At 34.4% G+C, this 6,907-nt stretch overlaps 1 protein-coding gene across 1 annotated transcript in view; it reads left to right on the top strand.

The window, feature by feature from the left end:
• Positions 1–6,907, top strand: part of LOC110023850 — a 30,767-nt gene that overhangs the window by 7,101 nt on the left and 16,759 nt on the right. The window lies entirely within an intron of this gene.

Raw genomic sequence — 6,907 nt, 5'->3', positions numbered from 1 at the left:
TGCTATGTTAAACATATATAATCGGTTGCTTGACCTGTTCACTTTTGCTAATAGCCTTTGTGATCTGTCTAAAATAGTCATAACACCTCCTTCAACCTCAACTTTGCATCCGTTCTCATCTAACTGGTCAAGACTTATTATGTTGCTCTTCAACATCGGGATGTAGTAGACATTAGTAAGTATTCGATGTTCACCTGCGAAGCCTTCGAACAAAACCAAATCTCTTCCTTGGATTTCTACAATCGAGCCATCACCAAATTTGACCGACCCTTTAATTGTCGTGTCAATTTCAACAAATTTTTCGATACAACCGGTCATGTGATTACTTGCACCAGTATCTAAATACCAAGCCTTCTCTCGGGTGTTTTTAAACTTTGACACCACCTTGTCTTCATGCAATAACACCTGCTCGTTCTGTATTACGTGGCTGAGAACACAAATTTCTGTCATCAACAGTGCTGGTTCATCTTCGGTTTGCGTTGCAACAAGGTTTGCTTTTTCTCTTCGGTTTGGTTTGGGACACTCTTTTGCAAAATGACCATATTCATTACAATTGAAACACTTAACCTTGGATTTGTCGAAGTTACGTGGCTTTCGGTCTTCACCTCGACCTCCACCATATCCACGCCCACGACCACATCCTCTCCCGTGACGTCCTCCTTTTTTGTTGCTGTTAGAACCTTCATCTTTCTTTGCCTTTGAGATTCTTGCCTCCCACTCGGCCTGGGTAAGGAGTAACTGTTCTTCACTACCCTTTGAGTGCAGTCGTCCTTTAAGCCCTTCCTCGAAGGTTCTGAGACGACCTATCGCCTCAGATACCGACATCTTCTCATTATCGCCAAATTGTTCGATTGTTACAATAATTTGGAGAAATCTATTTGGAACTGCACTGAACAATTTTTCAACAACTTCACTGTCGTCGAAGCGGATGCCCAGTGAGCGGATCTCACCCACCAGCGTGGTAAGCTTCATGGAAAATTCGTTTATTGTCTCTGAATCCTCCATGTGTAACTTGTTTAGTTGTCGTTTCAGAACCTGTATGCGTGTCTTCTTAACGCGATCTTCGCCGACTTGCATCTCCCTGAGTGCGTCCCAAGCCTCCTTTGCCGTCTTTTTCTCCGCGATTACCATCATCACGTCATCCGACACGGCTTGAGAAATGGCTACCATGACGCCTTAATCATTGTCATCGTCTTTTTCTTCACCTTCAATCACTGATCATACTCCTAGTGAACGCAAGATTATCTTCATCTTGACAGCCCATATGCTGTAGTTCGTTTCACTTAACGTTGGAAATTGGATCGGGATTGAGGCTCCTCTTGCCGTCGGTTTGATGACAACAAGTGACTTAGATGGATCTCCATCATTTCCGGCCATTTCTTTGACACCTTCGCTCTGATACCAAATGTTGGTTTTCAAAACTAAACTTTAAACGCCAACAAAAATGAAGGAATTTTTTTAGTAGTTCACACCCTCTACATTTTCTGGTTTAATTTATAAGCAAATACATCACATTTTTCTGAAAATAAAATTAACTAACCACTTAACGGTTTTCCTAACCACCTAACCACAAAACGGTTTTCAAAACTTCCTAATCCACATGAAAAATGTGCAAAAATACATAAACAATTTCTAGAGACAACTAGATTAACACAACAATGTATATTTGACATATCGCAAATACATTATTATAAAAAATATTATTAGTAATATTACCATTGTTATTTATGTATCAGGCACGATTTGTAAACGCAAAATCTATTATATTATACATGTGCAACATACATAAAATATAAATATTATAATTGCATGAAGCAGCTGAATACACATGAATTAGTGCAAACTATTCTTGTGGTTCATTATGAACATAAAAATAAAGTTTACTAGTTTAGTTATAACGAGTAACAAAATTTTAATAATAACACGGACAATGTAAGATATCTAAGAATGTAATATAAATAATAAGGATAATATCTATAACAAAGAAGGGTATATTTATCTCTTAACAAATAATACTTACATACCTCAAGTCGGTTGATAAGAAGTTCTCAATCTATGTGAGATTCAACCAAATATACGAGTTAAGTTTTGTTCTAAGGCTCTACAATCAACATTCTAATTAGAACCCACAACAAAGTAAAAGGCTACACAATGTAACATAAGTCAAATTTGACTATATTAATCATTAGATGAATGAATTGACATTTTGTTTAAACCTTTTATGATATAAATTATTCCAAAATTTATCTAATATAACGATTTTAAATCAGGAACTAATTCTAACATTTCCCATTCGATTGTATCAATAAATGCAAAAAATTTTGCATGCAAGCAGTCATATCTTAAAGTTACTATAACCAATACCTAAGACCCAAGTGAAGATTGGGGATCACTCCTTGGATTAAGTTAGGTTAGAAACATATTCATGTATATCAGTAGAATTATGTTAGGAAATAATGGGGAGTGTAGTTTTCTTTTTGCTAGTCTCGTTTGCCTTGACTAAAAGAAGGCACGGAAGTAAATCAGTTGCTACTAAGGGAGGCTCGACGACTATTGGGTGAGGGAAGAAGGAGAAGAAGGAGGCGATCACAATCACAGGTGGTTCGATTCACGATTCACAAGATGAGGTAGCTTCGTGTAAGAGTGTAGCAATTGGTTCGGTTCACTACAACTAATATACTGGTAAAACATGTATATTGCTTGGACTCAAATGTAAGCATGAAATCATTTGTAAGCATATAGACATTAATTTCACTATCCGAGGCATCAATAATATAACCGGGCATTCCATTCAATATTTTTGGCAAAATTGAATTATGTTCCATATCATTCAATAGATGACATGCTTTCTTCAAGCTGTACTTAAGGAAATAACATTCTCTGATTGGATGAATGGCTACCTGTTATCCTAAAATACGGCTTGGCTACCTGTTATTCCAGAATTTATCATTTCTGATAGAGATTGAAGATTCACGTCCAGATTATAGAAAGACATTCAATACGGCTTGGGTACACATTTGCATCATAGCACAATATTTTATACACAGATCGACAAACAATAAAAAAGGATAATTTAGGTATTAGAAGATCTGTTGAGGCTGTGTCCTTGACTTTAGAGACAGTTGGGAAGATCACATCCTGATGCTGGAGGTGCATACAACAATAATTACCAGTCCAATATTTAAATGACTCCTTATGAAGCAATATATGACGGGAAATACAGAACTCTATTGAGTTAGATTGAAGTATGAGAACGTCAAATGTAAGGTTTTGAGTTTGTTAATGAAGACACAGAAAAAAATCAAGTTAATATGAGATAGATTGAAAGTTGCTTAGGATAAACAACAAAAGTCTTATGACTCAATGGACAAAACAATATAATTTAAAATTGGTGATTTTGTATTTTTAGAAGTCAGGCTCAATGAAAGGTACAATTATATTTGGCCAGGAAAGCAAGTTGAGTCCCATGTACAACGATCCTTTTGAAACTATAGAAAGAATTAGTTCAGTTGCTTACAAACAAGCTTTACCTGCTGATATGTCAGACATTCATGATGTGTTTCACATTTCAATGTTAAAGAAATGAGTTTCAAATGCAAGCTAACGGATTTCATATGAAGATATAGAAGTAGAAAAGAATGTAATATAGATTTAAGAGCCTAAATGAATTTTAGAAATCGATCTTAAGAAATTTAAGAATAAGATAAAATGTAAATACATGTCAAAAAAAGAAGTTACATGGGAAAAAGAACAAGAAATGCAACGGAAATATTACTTTATGTTAAAATTAACTAAAAAAATTTTAGGACGAAATTATTAAAAGAAGGGGAGAATTTTAACACCCAATTTTGAGAAACAAGTAAAATTTTGACAATTTTGAAAATATATCCAATTTTTCACAACTCCTGAAAGTTGCCCAAATTATTTTTATAAAATTTTACATTTTGTATTCAATCTAATTGATATATAATACAATATATAAATTATTATTATAATTAGTTTTAGAAAAAGTAACTAATCAAATAAATCTTAATCATTAATTAATTTAAATAATCACTGATTTATTGATCAGGTTAGTGTAGCGAACAGAGAATTCTACTTATCAAGCCATGCAATAGCCTGATTGAATCTAACGACAAGAACTAATTTCAATTAAGTTTAACTTATCTATGTATATACATATCTATTAAACTAAACTTCAATCTGGTTTCTTCCCTATCAATCTTCCCGGTTCCTTACTTCCTTCAACTTCCCACTTCGAGAGCCTGACACAGTTGAGTAGAGCAGGGCTCTGATCGGGAGAAAACTGAGAGCTGCTGCTCTTATTTATTTTAGGAAAAAATCAGCAAGCTTAAGGGAAATTGAGGTGGTTGGGAGGTAATTAAGATAAACTTTCAAATATACATATACATATACATATATATATGTATATGTATATTTGAAAGTTTGTGCTTCTTGTTTTTTTTAAGGTAAATTTCCATTTTTTTCATACTATTTCTCTTGTTTTTCTCTATGTCCGTAAGCGGATCATAGGAAGGTGGAAGTGCAAAGTTGGGAGTTTAAACCTGTGAAGGATTTTTGGGCTTGAGTATAAGGTATATGTATATATGTTTGTATAGTTCGTTAATTTTAGTAAATCTAAACTTGTTATTTCTGCATTCCTAATCACTATAATATACAACATATTAATTTAGAGTTTGTAGCAGCCTAAGAAAAGAATAAAAGGAGAAAGGAGGAAGGCGAAGGAAAGAAGAGTGAAATAGGAAGTTATCAGGAAAGATTTATGAGGGGAAGTCCATTTGAGATAAGTTTCGCAAGTAAATTATGTTTAGGATAAATCGCGATATAAGCCAAGAAATTCATGAATATTCTAAGGGTTTATAAATTCCAAGCTGTTTACACTAGGCGGCGAGGTCGAGGAAACTCGTCTTAAGGCTGTTCTGTTGATACAAGGTGAAATAATCACATGCTGATTTAAGTCTCTCTGTAGGTCCATGCGATTATGTATTTAACATTATTGCATGTAAACTTTCTTGTATATTGTTGATGAATACCTGCATACATTGTATGAATGCAAATTTCTTTTCACTTACGATACTTATAATTTTACTTTGCCATGAATCTGGTAAACATGTAATGAATTCATTACTTGCAGGCATTTAGTTACTATGATTCATGTATATGATATATGAAATGTTTATAATGAATGCTTGTTATAGTAATTATGATTTAATAAATTTCACTATAATATTATAGGTAGACTATTATATGACTACTTGCAAGTACGGATCATAGGGAACAGTGTGATTGCTGACTCCTAGTATTCAGATGGAGAAGAAACTTTATGAACCGTTAGGATCAGACAACAATACAATGTACATAATCGTTTGTACCATGGGGGCTATTAACTACTGCTATATTGGGGGGGGGGCAATCTTTATCAATAGTTAATTTGATCTTCGGGTTGGGTGACAACCCAGTGTTTGACATGATATGAAAATGGTTGAGGCTTATACAACTGCAAGTAATATTTCTATAATTATGTTGATGAATCTTATGAATAGGTTTATGATTATACATGAATAGATAAAATACATGTTTTATACAACAATCATGCTTCTTATATGTCTTTTCTTTTACATATTTTATATGAATATAATATGTTGTGACATGTGTTGTAGACATTTATATGAATTACGTATGAGCATAAAATTTTATTTTAGCCTTAATTTTTCGCAAGGACCGTTGTTGCTCACTCCACGTTATTGACTTTTAAGAAGAGGCAAGAAGCATCATGGCTAGTAAGTCAGGTGTGACTTGTACCCCTTTTTTATTTCATAGTTTTGGGTCATTGTACAGACTTTTGGATATGTATTTTATGTATGTTTGATTTATCAGTTCTGAATAGATATTTATGTTTTGGTGATATGATTTTCCACGTCTCCGAGTTAATAAATATGAATGAATTATGAAATAAAATGTATTAAATATGTTTGTGGCGGTTTAATCAAACCAGTTTATCATACCCTGAGCTCTGATTCTGCAAGTCATGACGAGTGCCCATAATAATTTATGCTCTATTTGACACAGCTGCAGTTGCACTGCCCTAGGAAGCTGCAGTGGGAAAGCTGGTTGCATGTTTGGGGCAGTTGTGTGAAAATAACTGTGGGACAGTTGTTTCTGTAAAAATGACGATTCTGCCTCTGTTTTGTAATGTTGTGCGTAACAAAACTATGATAACCATAAATTTAATACTTTTAAGGTAGCAATTCACTTAAAAACAGTACAAAATTATAATAGCAAAATATTGTTAATAATAATCATCTCCGATATTGTAGCAGCAATGAGACAAATAAATAGACAACTCATCCTGGTATTTTAGAATAGATTTGTAAATAACAATATTTTAATGCTATGTATGTAAATGCCCAAAATAATTAGGTACAACAAATATATTAGAATGTGCTAACTTTAGAAAATCTATCCAAATGATAAATAAAAAAAATGCCATTTTGAACAAACTGGTTAAGAAGATGCCATTGAGCCCTTTATAAATCGGAATTATGCAGCCATGAACAACAATAAAGAGGAGAAGACTTCCTTCACCTCCTCGTTACCGCCATGGAAGTAGTGATTCACAATATTTGGAAGGCCCGCCTTATGTTACTATGGGATTATGTCTTCCTGCCGCGACTTAGCTGGCAGGATCGCAACGCAGAAGGACCTGTTCTGCTGCTTTCTTCTCACACCGAAGCTGCATTACTGCTCCGCCGCTTCGGTGTGAGGAGAAGGCCATGTTCCGCTGCTTTCTCCTCACAGCATCGAGCCACAACCTTCACGCTCGAAGTGAAACCTCTGCTCGGGGAAAAATTATTCCATACGGATCGGTCACCGCACGCAGCTTGCA

The sequence above is a fragment of the Phalaenopsis equestris genome, unplaced genomic scaffold (genome assembly GCF_001263595.1).
Source record: "Phalaenopsis equestris unplaced genomic scaffold, ASM126359v1 Scaffold000233, whole genome shotgun sequence".
Lineage (NCBI taxonomy): Eukaryota > Viridiplantae > Streptophyta > Magnoliopsida > Asparagales > Orchidaceae > Phalaenopsis > Phalaenopsis equestris.
The sequence above is the reverse complement of the archived record's forward strand: the minus strand, read 5'-3'. Positions and strand labels throughout refer to the sequence as shown.